This window comes from Pan paniscus, chromosome 7, assembly GCF_029289425.2.
Source record: "Pan paniscus chromosome 7, NHGRI_mPanPan1-v2.0_pri, whole genome shotgun sequence".
Lineage (NCBI taxonomy): Eukaryota > Metazoa > Chordata > Mammalia > Primates > Hominidae > Pan > Pan paniscus.
The window spans coordinates 162,746,776-162,759,978 of record NC_073256.2 but is presented as its reverse complement, the minus strand read 5'-3'; the positions used below and the strand labels follow the sequence as shown (position 1 = coordinate 162,759,978).

The 13,203-nt window shown below is 39.5% G+C and overlaps 1 protein-coding gene across 1 annotated transcript in view; it reads right to left on the bottom strand.

Moving 5' to 3' along the window:
• Positions 1-480: 480 nt before the first annotated feature.
• Positions 481-13,203, bottom strand: part of LOC129397839 (tubulin beta-8 chain-like) — a 98,101-nt gene continuing 85,378 nt past the window's right edge. Inside the window, 2 exon segments of the mRNA XM_063606516.1 lie at positions 481-1,905; positions 2,561-2,648. The gene's annotated coding sequence lies outside the window, so the exon portion shown is untranslated.

Sequence of the window (13,203 nt, the reverse complement as noted above, 5' to 3'; positions counted from 1 at the left end):
AAAGTACACGAAGCAATCCGTGGATTCAATGTTATTCCTACAAAAATCCCAAAGGCCTTGGGACAGAAGTGGATAAGCTGATCCTGATCACATCCCAATTTCAAATTTTATTACAAAGGAACAGTAATAAAAACAGTGGGATCCTCGCACAGGAATAAACAGAAAGATCAACTGAATTGAATTGGGAGTCCAGACAGAAAACAATACCTCTATGCTCAACTGATTTTAGACAAGGTCCATTACCAGTAAATTGGGGAAAGAATCCTGTCCTCAACAAGTGATGTAAGGCAACTTGCTATCCACATAAAGGGAAATGAAATTGTATCCTTACCTCATACCACATAAAAAATTAAACTACAATGGCTCAAAGACCAAAATAGGTGAAAACTAAAAACTCTGGAAGAAAACATACAGTTAAGCATTCATGACCTTACATGTAGCAATAGTTTCTTACATCTGACACCAAAAGCACAGACCACAAAAGGAAAAATAAATCAATTTATTTCCTCAAAATTTACAACTTTTACGTCTCAGAAGACATGAAGAAAAAAGTTGAAAGACAAAATGTTATAATAGGAAAAACAACTGTCTTATAGTATACTCTCAACACTCAACACAGAACACTTCTGTTACCAGATACATCGGTTTTTTCCCCACACAGACCAAATCTTGGGTACCAGCTGGGTGTCCTACAGTGCAACCCAATTGTGACAGTAAATGGAGAAAGCATCAGACCCCACAGGCTAAGGACTCAGTCCTAGGAATACACGTCATGCCCCTTGTTGCTTGCAAATTTAAATGACAAACACAAGGATGGTAAAAAGAAAGTGACTTTATGCCAGAGCTTAGCTGAAGGGAACATACAGGCTCTTGCCTTAAGGGAAGCGCTTCCACTTTCTGGGCAGAAAGCAGGGCTTTCGGACTTGCCAGAATGGCATGCAGGGGATGAGGTGAGGAGGTGCAGGGTCTATGGGACATGCTCTGATGTTTTCTCCATTAGGTGATCTTGCTAGCACCACCATGGGCAGAGCCAGGTTGTAAATTGACTGTTGTCTGCTGCCAATCTCCTGGTGGGGGAGAGATATGGAAGTGCCAGTTTGTTTCAAGGTTTGGTCCCTGGAACTTTTAAGTTATCACACAGTTGGAAAAGTTTGCAGTATAGGAAGTGTCTGGTGGAGAGACAGTAAAGCTTATAATTGCATTCCTAAAGAGCTAAGTGCAGGAACAGCAAAATGGTAAAACTAATTCATTTCTTCTGTAAGAAAATATGGGTACTCCGTTACAAGACTGTAACCACTTAAGGTGCCAACCACAAACAGTAGGTTCCCAGGTTACCTTCTGTCTGACTTTGCTACAGATTGGAGGCTCCCACAACACCCTTATTGGGTTCAGCAATTTGCTACATCACATTGCACAACCCATGAACGCAGTGTACTTACTATTCCTGACTTATTACCAAGGATCTTTTAAACGCTACAAATGAAAAGCCAGAAAAAGAGATGCACAAGGTGAGGTATGTGGAAGGAATGCAGGCCTCCCATGCCCTCACCAGACATGATCCTCCCAGTATCTCCTGTGTTGGGAGAGCAACACAGATGCTCTCCCAACCCTGTCCTTTATTACACAGGCAAATTGGTTACGTCTGTGGCCATAGGTGATCAACTCAACCATCAGCACCTCTCCCCTTCACAGAGACGGGACGGGGGAAGAAATTTCAAATCCTCTAATGACAAGGTTGCTTCCCTTGGCAGCCAGCCCCACTGAGGCTATCCAGGTGCCCCCAGCCATCAATCATTTCATTAGCATACGAAAGACACATTACTTCGTACATTCCCGAGGCTTAGCGCTCTGTTTCAGGACACTGCAGCAGAGACCACACATTAACTCTTATTACGTTCCAACAACCTATAAAATGGAAGAAAATGTCGGCACATTAGATACTTCATCAGTGTCTGTTATCCAGAATGTATAAAGAACTTTTACAACTCCACAGCAAAGACAACCCAATCTAAAAATTGACAAAAGACTTTAATACACACTTCACCAACAAGCACATGAAAAGATGCTTAACATCATTACCATAATTAAAACCATGAAGAGATAACCCTTAACTCACACAAGAATAGTTATACTAAAAAATAACAAGTGTTGACAAAGATGTGCAGAAACTTGAACTCTTAAACACTGCTTGTGACAATATGTGACAATAAGTGACAAAATGGTGCAGCCTACGTGTAAAATAATTTGATGTTTCTTCATAAAGTTACAAATAGATTTACCATATGACTCAATGATTCCATTCCTAGGTATATACCCCAAAGACCTGAAAACAGCTGTTCAAACAAAAACCTGTGTGCTCTTTAAATGTGTCAAGGTCATAAATATGAAGGAAAGTCTGGGGAACAGTTCCAGGAAAAGAAAACTGGATCCGAATGAAAAAAAAAAAAAACACATTATACTCCCAAGTGTGGCACGAGGTAAAAGTGAAGTGAGTTTGTGGACCGAATTATCATGTAGGAACAACGCTGATTTCCTGATCTAGGGGTTATGTGGTAGTTACCTGGGAGAGTGTCCATGCTTTCAGTGCAATATACCAGAGTATTTTGTGCGACACTGCAAATCTGGTACGGCAATAACTGTTGGGGAATCTAAGGGAAGAAAAAGTTGTATTTTGTACTACTACGGGAAGTTGCTTAGAAATATGACATTATTGGAAAGTAAGTTACTTTTTAAAACAACCATGTCAATACCATGCCAGCAAAGCAGACACATCATCAAAATCCATTACAGAGGCTATAGTTCAGCCAAAGCTGTAAAACCCTTAAAAAAGCCTCAATGTCAACAGGGTCCACTTACTAGATATTATTCTATATATTAGTATTAGAGGCAATTGTGTCAATATATTAGTGTTAGGGCATGGTATGGACATTTAGATTAGTGTTAGGGAATGGTGTGGATATTGTATTGGTGTTGGGAAATGGTGCAGATATTACATTACTGTTAGGGCATGGTGTGGATATTATTACATTAGTATTGGAAGGGATGGTGTGGATTAGATCAGTGTTAGGGCATGGTGTGGATATTATTACATTAGTATTAGAAGGGATGGTGTGGATTAGATGAGTGGTAGGGCATGGTGTGGATATTATTACATTAGTATTGGAAGCGATGGTGTGGACTAGATCAGTGATAGGGCATGATGTGGATATTACTAAATTAGTACTGGAAGTGATGGTGTGGATTAGATCACCGATAGGGCATGGTGTGGATACTATTACATTAGTATTAGAAGCGATCGTGTGCATTAGATCAGTGATAGGTCATGGTGTGGATATTATTACATTAGTATTAGAATGGATGGTGTGGATTAGATGAGTGGTAGGGCATGGTGTGGATATTACTACATTAGTATTAGAAGCCATGGTGTGGATTAGATCAGTGTTAGGGCATGCTGTGGATATTATTACATTAGTATTAGAAGCGATGGTGTGCATTAGATCAGTGATAGGGCATGGTGTGGACATTATTACATTAGTATTAGAAGGGATGGTGTGGATTAGATGAGTGGTAGGGCATGGTGTGGATATTATTACATTACTATTGGAAGCGATGGTGTGCATTAGATCAGTGATAGGGCATGATGTGGATATTATTACATTAGTATTAGAAGCGATGGTGTGATTAGATCAGTGATAGGGCAGGTGTGGTTATTATTACATTAGTATTAGAAGGGATGGTGTGGATTAGATGAGTGGTAGGGCATGGTGTGGATATTATTACATTGCTATTGGAAGTGATGGTGTGGATTAGATCAGCGATAGGGCATGGTGTGGATATTATTACATTAGCATTGGAAGCGATGGTGTGGACTAGATCAGTGATAGGGCATGATGTAGATATTACTACATTAGTATTGGAAGCGATGGTGTGGATTAGATCAGTGATAGGGCATGGTGTGGATATTATTACATTAGTATTGGAAGCGATGGTGTGGATTAGATCAGTGACAGGGCATGGAGTGCATATTATTACATTAGTATCAGAAGGGATGGTGTGGATTTGATGAGTGGCAGGGCATGGTGTGGATATTATTACATTAGTATTGGAAGTGATGGTATGGATTAGATCAGTGATAGGGCATGGTGTGGATATTATTACACTAGTATTGGAAGCGATGGTGTGGACTAGATCAGTGATAGGGCATGATGTGGATATTACTACATTGGTATTGGAAGCGATGGCGTGGATTAGATCAGTGATAGGACATGGTGTGGATATTATTACATTAGTATTGGAAGCGATGGTGTGGATTAAATCAGTGATAGGGCATGGTGTGGATATTATTCCATTAGTATTAGAAGTGATGGTGTGGACTAGATCAGTGATAGGGCATGGTGTGGATATTATTACATTAGTATTAGAAGCGATGGTGTGGACTAGATCAGTGATAGGGAATGATGTGGATATTATTACATTAGTATTGGAAGCGATGGTGTGGACTAGATCAGTGATAGGGCATGATGTGGATATTATTACATTAGTATCACAAGCGATGGTGTGGATTAGATGAGTGTTAGGGCATGCTGTGGATATTATTACATTAGTATTAGAAGTGATGGGGTGGACAAGATAAGTGATAGGGCATGGTGTGGATATCATTACATTAGCTTTGGAAGCGATGGTGTGGACTAGATAAGTGATAGGGCATGATGTGTATATTATTACAATAGTATTGGAAGCGATGGTGTGGATTAGATGAGTGTTAGGGCATGATATGGATACTATAACATTAGTATTGCAAGCGATGGTGTGGATTAGATCAGTGATAGGGCATGGTGTGGATATTATTACATTAGTATTAGAAGCGATGGTGGGGACTAGATCAGTAATAGGGCATGGTGTGGATATTATTAGTATTGGAAGCGATGGTGTGGACTAGATCAGTGATAGGGCATGGTGTGTATATTATTACATTAGTATTGGAAGTGATGGTGTGGATTAGATGAGTGTTAGGGCGTGGTGTGGATATTATTACATTAGTATTGGAAGCGATGGTGTTGATTAGATCAGTGATAGCGCAAGGTGTGGATATTATTACAAAAGTATTGGAAGTGATGGTGTGGATTAGATCAGTGATAGGGCATGGTGTGGATATTGTTAAATAAGTATTAGAAGCAATGCTGTGCAATAGATCAGTGATAGGTCATGGTGTGGATATTATTACATTAATATTAGAAGCGATGATGTGCATTAGATCAGTGGTAGGGCATGGTGTGGACATTATTACATTAGTATGAGAAGGGTTGGTGTGGATTAGATGAGTGGTAGGGCATGGTGTGGATATTATTACATTAGTATTGGAAGTGATGGTGTGGATTAGATCAGTGATAGGGCATGGTGTGGATATTATTACATTAGTATTGGAAGCGATGGTGTGGACTACATCAGTGATAGAGCATGATGTGGATATTACATTGGTATTGGAAGTGGTAGTGTGGATTAGGTCAGTGATAGGGCATGGTATGGATATTATTACATTAGTATTGGAAGCGATGGTGTGGATTAGATCAGTGATAGGGCATGGTGTGGATATTATTACATTAGTATTAGAAGGGATGGTGTGGATTAGATGAGTGTTAGGGCATGGTGTGGATATTATTACATTAGTAGTGGAAACGATGGTGTGGATTACATCACTGATAGGGCATGGTGTGCATATTATTACATTAGTATTAGAAGAGATGGTGTGGACTAGATCAGTGATAGGGCACGATGTGGATATTATTACATTAGTATTGGAAACGATGGTGTGGACTAGATCACTGATAGGGCATGGTGTGGATATTATTACATTAGTATTGGAAGCGATGGTGTGGACTAGATCAGTGATAGGGCACGGTGTAGATATTATTACATTAGTATTAGAAGCGATGGTGTGGACTAGATCAGTGATAGGGCATGCTGTGGATATTATTACATTAGTATTACAAGCGATGGTGTGGACTAGATCAGTGATAGGGCATGCTGTGGATATTATTACACTACTATTGGAAGCGATGGTGTGGAATAGATCAGTGATAGGACATGATGTGGATATTATTACATTAGTATTGGAAGCGATGGTGTGGATTAGATGAGTGTTATGGCATGGTGTGGATATTATTACATTAGTATTGGAAGCGATGGTGTTGATTAGATCAGTGATAGGGCATAGTGTGGATATTATTACATTAGTATTGGAAGCGATGGTGTGGATTAGATCAGAGTTAGGGCATGGTGTGGATATTATTACGTTAGTATTAGAAGTGATGGTGTGAATTAGATGAGTGTTAGGGCATGCTGTGGATATTATTACATTAGTATTAGAAACAATGGTGTGGACTAGATCAGTGATAAGGCATGGTGTGGATATTATTACATTAGTATTGGAAGCGATGGTGTCGACTAGATCAGTGACAGGGCATGGTGTGGGTATTATTACTTTAGTATTACAAGCAATGGTGGGGACTAGATCAGTGAGAGGGAATGGTGTGGATATTACTATATTAGTATTAGAAGCGATGGTGTGGACTAGATCAGTGATAGGGCATGATGTGGATATTACTACATTAGTATTGGAAGCGATGGTGTGGACTAGATCAGTGATAGGGCATGGCGTGGATATTATTACATTAGTATTGGAAGCGATGGTGTGGATTAGATGAGTGGTAGGGCATGGTGTGGATATTATTACATCAGTATTGGAAGCGATGGTGTTGATTAGATCAGTGATAGTGCAAGGTGTGGATATTATTACATTAGTATTGGAAGTGATGGTGTGGATTAGATCAGTGATAGGTCATGGTGTGGATATTATTACATTAGTATTAGAAGCGATGGTGTGCATTAGATCAGTGATAGGTCATGGTGTGGATATTATTACATCAGCATTAGAAGGGATGGTGTGGATTACATGAGTGGTAGGGCATGGTGTGGATATCATTACATTAGTATTAGAAGCGATGGTGTGGATTAGATCAGTGTTAGGGCATGGTGTGGATATTATTACATTAGTATTAGAAGCGATTGTGTGCATTAGATCAGTGATAGGGCATGGTGTGGATATTATTACATTAGTATTAGAAGCGATGGTGTGGATTACATGAGTGTTAGCGCACGGTGTGGATATTATTACATTAGTATTGGAAGCGATGGTGTGGACTAGATGAGTGTTAGGGCATGGTGTGGATATTATTACATTAGTATTAGAAGCGATGGTGTGCATTAGATCAGTGATAGGGCATGATGCGGATATTATTACGTTAGTATTGGAAGCGATGGTGTGCATAAGATCAGTGATAGGGCATGGTGTGGATATTATTACATTAGTATTAGAAGGGATGGTGTGGATTAGATGAGTGGTAGGGCATGGTGTGGATATTATTACATTACTTTTGGAAGTGATGGTGTGGATTAGATCAGTGATAGGGCGGGTTGTGGATATGATTACATTAGTATTGGAAGCGATGGTGTGGACTAGATCAGTGATAGGGCATGATGTGGATATTATTACATTAGTATTGGAAGCGATGGTGTGGATTAGATGAGTGTTAGGGCATGGTGTGGATATTATTACATTAGTACTGGAAGCGATGGTGTTGATTAGATCAGTGATAGGGCATGGTGTGGATATTATTACATTAGTATTGGAAGCGATGGTGTGGATTACATCAGTGTTAGGGCATGGTGTGGATATTATTACGTTAGTATAAGAAGGCATGGTGTGGATTAGATGAGTGGTAGGGCATGGTGTGGATATTATTACATTAGTATTGGAAGCGATGGTGTGCGTTAGATCAGTGACAGGTCATGGTGTGGATATTATTACATTAGTATTAGAAGGGATGGTGTGGATTAGATGAGTGGTAGGGCATGGTGGGGATATTACTACCTTAGTATTAGAAGCGATGGTGTGGATTAGATCAGTGTTAGGGCATGGTGTGGATATTATTACATTAGTATTAGAAGCCATGGTGTGCATTAGATCAGTGATAGGGCATGGTGTGGATATTATTACATTATTATTAAAAGGGATGGGGTGGATTAGATGCGTGGTAGGGCATGGTGTGGATATTATTACATTAGTATTAGAAGCGATGCTGTGGATTAGATGAGTGTTAGGGCATGGCGTGGATATTATTACATTAGTATTAGAAGCGATGCTGTGCGTTACATTAGTGGTAGGGCATGATGTGGATATTATTACAATAGTATTAGAAGGGATGGTGTGCATTAGATCAGTGATAGGGCATGGTGTGGATATTATTACATTAGTATTAGAAGGGATGGTGTGGATTAGATGAGTGGTAGGGCATGGTGTGGATATTATTACATTAGTATTGGAAGCGATGGTGTGGACTAGATCAGTGATAGGGCATTATGTGGATATTACTACATTAGTACTGAAAGTGATGGTGTGGATTAGATCACCGATAGGGCATGGTGTGGATATTATTACATTAGTATTAGAAGCGATGGTGTGCATTAGATCAGTGATAGGTCATGTTGTGGATATTATTACATTAGTATTAGAATGGATGGTGTGGATTAGATGAGTGGTAGGGCATGCTGTGGATATTATTACATTAGTATTAAAAACGATGGTATGGACTAGATCAGTGATAGGGCATGGTGTGGATATTATTACTTTAGTATTAGAAGCAATGGTGGGGACTAGATCAGTGATAGGGCATGATGTGGATATTACTACATTAGTATTGGAAGCGATGCTGTGGACTAGATCAGTGATAGGGTATGGCGTGGATATTATTACATTAGTATTGGAAGCGATGGTGTGGATTAGATGAGTGGTAGGACACGGTGTGGATATTATTACATCAGTATTGGAAACGATGGTGTTGATTAGATCAGTGATAGTGCAAGGTGTGGATATTATTACATTAGTATTGGAAGTGATGGTGTGGATTAGATCAGTGATAGGTCATGGTGTGGATATTATTACATCAGTATTAGAACGGATGGTGTGGATTAGATGAGTGGTAAGCCATGGTGTGGATATCACTACATTAGTATTAGAAGCGATGGTGTGCATTAGATCAGTGTTAGGGCATGGTGTGGATATTATTACATTACTATTAGAAGCCATGCTGTGCATTAGATCAGTGATAGGGCATGGTGTGGATATTATTACATTAGTATATGAAGCGATGGTGTGGATTAGATGAGTGTTAGCGCATGGTGTGGATATTATTACATTAGTATTGGAAGCGATGGTGTGGATTAGATGAGTGTTAGGGCATGGTGTGGATATTATTACATTAGTATTAGAAGCGATGGTGTGCATTAGATCAGTGATAGGGCATGATGCGGATATTATTACGTTAGTATTGGAAGAGATGGTGTGCATTAGATCAGTGATAGGGCATGGTGTGGATATTATTACATTAGTATTGGAAGGGATGGTGTGGATTAGATGAGTGGTAGGGCATGGTGTGGATATTATTACATTACTATTGGAAGTGATGCTGTGGATTAGATCAGTGATAGGGCAGGTTGTGGATATGATTACATTAGTATTGGAAGCGATGGTGTGGACTAGATCAGTGATAGGGCATGATGTGGATATTATTACATTAGTATTGGAAGCGATGGTGTGGATTAGATGAGTGTTAGGGCATGGTGTGGATATTATTACATTAGTATTGGAAGCGATGGTGTTGATTAGATCAGTGATAGGGCATGGTGTGGATATTATTACATTAGTATTGGAAGCGATGGAGTGGATTACATCAGTGTTAGGGCATGGTGTGTATATTATTACGTTAGTATTAGAAGCGATGGTGTGGATTAGATGAGTGTTAGGGCATGGTGTGGATATTATTACATTAGTATTGGAAGCGATGGTGTTGATTAGATCAGTGATAGCGCAAGGTGTGGATATTACTACATTAGTATTGGAAGTGATGGTGTGGATTAGATCAGTGATAGGGCAGGTTGTCTATATGATTACATTAGTATTGGAAGCGATGGTGTGGATTAGATCAGTGATAGGGCATGGTGTGGATATTATTACATTAGTATTAGAAGCGATGGTGTGCATTAGATCAGTGATAGGTCATGGTGTGGATATTATTACATTAGTATTTGAAGGGATGGTGTGGATTAGATGAATGGTAGGGCATGGTGGGGATATTACTACCTTAGTAATAGAAGCGATGGTGTGGATTAGATCAGTGTTAGGGCATGGTGTGGATATTATTACATTAGTATTAGAAGCCATGGTGTGCATTAGATCAGTGATAGGGCATGGTGTGGATATTATTACATTATCATTAGAAGGGATGGGGTGGATTAGATGAGTGGTAGGGCATGGTGTGGATATTATTACATTAGTATTAGAAGCGATGTTGTGGATTAGATGAGTGTTAGGGCATGGTGCGGATATTATTACATTAGTATTAGAAGCGATGCTGTGCGTTACATTAGTGGTAGGGCATGATGTGGATATTATTACATTAGTATTGGAAGCGATGGTGTGCATTAGATCAGTGACAGGGCATGGTGTGGATATTATTACATTAGTATTAGAAGGGATGCTGTTGATTAGATGAGTGGTAGGGCATGGTGTGGATATTATTACATTAGTATTGGAAGTGATGGTGTGGATTAGATCAGTGTTAGGGCATGGTGTGGATATTATTGCATTAGTATTGGAAGCGATGGTGTGGACTAGATCAGTGATAGGGCATGATGTGGATATTATCACATTAGTATTGGAAGCGATGGTGTTGATTAGATCAGTGATAGGGCATGATGTGGATATTATTACATTAGTATTGGAAGCGATGGTGTGGGTTAGATCAGTGTTAGGTCATGATGTGCATATTATTACATGAGTATTGGAAGTGATGCTGTGGACTAGATCAGTGACAGGGCATGGTGTGGATATTATTACATTAGTATTGGAAGCGATGGTGTGGACTAGATCAGTGATAGGGCATGGTGTACATATTATTACATTAGTATTAGAAGCGATGGTGTGGACTAGATCAGTGATAGGGCATGCTGTGGATATTATTACATTAGTATTACAAGCGATGGTTTGGACTAGATCAGTGATAGGGCATGCTGTGGATATTATTACATTAGTATTGGAAGCGATGTTGTTGATTAGATCAGTGATAGGGCATGGTGTGGATATTATTACATTAGTATTGGAAGCGATGGTGTGGATTAGATGTGTTAGGGCATGCTGTGGATATTATTACATTAGTATTAGAAACGATGGTGTGGACTAGATCAGTGATAAGGCATGGTGTGGATATTATTACATTACTATTAGAAGCGATGGTGTGGACTAGACAATTGATAGGGCACGGTGTGGATATTATTAGTATTGGAAGCGATGTTGTGGACTAAATCAGTGATAGGACATGATGCGGATATTACTACATTAGTATTGGAAGCGATGGTGTGGACTAGATCAGTGATAGGGCATGGTGTGTACATTATTACATTAGTATTGGAAGCGATGGTGTGGATTAGATGAGTGGTAGGGCATGGTGTGGATATTATTACATTAGTATTGGAAGCGATGGTGTTGATTAAATCAGTGATAGCGCAAGGTGTGGATATTATTACATTAGCATTGGATGTGATGGTGTGGATTAGATCAGTGATAGGGAATGGTGTGGATATTATTACATTACTATTAGAAGCGATGGTGTGCATTAGATTTGTGATAGGTCATGGTGTGGATATCATTACATTAGTATTAGAAGGGATGGTGTGGATTAGATGAGTGGTAGGGCATGGTGTGGATATTAGTACATTAGTATTAGAGGCGATGGTGTGGATTAGATCAGTGTTAGGGCATGGTGTGGATATTATTACGTTAGTATTAGAAGCGATGGTGTGCATTAGATCAGTGGTAGGGCATGGTGCGGACATTATTACATTAGTATTAGAAGGGATGGGGTGGATTAGATGAGTGGTAGGGCATGGTGTGGATATTATTACATTCGTATTGGAAGCGATGGTGTGCATTAGATCAGTGATAGGGAATGATGTGGATATTATTACATTAGTATTAGAAGGGATGGTGTGGATTAGATGAGTGTTAGGGCATGGTGTGGATATTATTACATTGGTATTGGAAGCGATGGTGTGCATTAGATTAGTGATAGGGCATCGTGTGGATATTATTTCATTAGTATTTGAAGCGATGGTGTGGACTAGATCAGTGATAGGGCATGATGTGGATATTATTACATTAGTATTGGAAGCGATGTTGTTGATTAGATCAGTGATAGGGCATGGTGTGGATATTATTACATTAGTATTGGAAGCGATGGTGTGGATTAGATCAGTGTTAGGGCATGATGTGTATATTATTACGTTAGTATTAGAAGCGATGGTGTGGATTAGATGAGTGTTAGGGCATGCTGTGGATATTATTACATTAGTATTAGAAACGATGGTGTGGACTAGATCAGTGATAGGGCATGGTGTGGATATTATTACATTAGTATTAGAAGCGATGGTGTGGACTAGACAATTGATAGGGCATGGTGTGGATATTATTAGTATTGGAAGCGATGTTGTAGACTAGATCAGTGATAGGACATGATGCGGGTATTACTACAGTAGTATTGGAAGCGATGGTGTGGACTAGATCAGTGATAGGGCATGGTGTGTACATTATTACATTAGTATTGGAAGCGATGGTGTGGATTAGATGAGTGTTAGGGCATGGTGTGGATATTATTACATTAGTATTGGAAGCGATGGTGTTGATTAGATCAGTGATAGCGCAAGGTGTGGATATTATTACATTAGTATTGGAAGCGATGGTGTGGATTAGATCAGTGATAGTGCATGGTTTTAGATATTATTACATTACTATTAGAAGCGATGGTGTGCATTAGTTCAGTGATAGGTCATGGTGTGGATATTATTACATTAGTATTAGAAGCGATGGTGTGCATTAGATCAGTGGTAGGGCATGGTGTGGACATTATTACATTAGTAGTAGAAGGGATGGTGTGGATTACATGAGTGGTAGGGCATGGTGTGGATATTATTACATTAGTATTGGAAGCGATGTTGTGCATTAGATCAGTGATAGGGCATGGTGTGGATATTATTACATTAGTATTAGAAGTGATGGTGTGCATTAGATCAGTGATAGGGCATGGTGTGGAT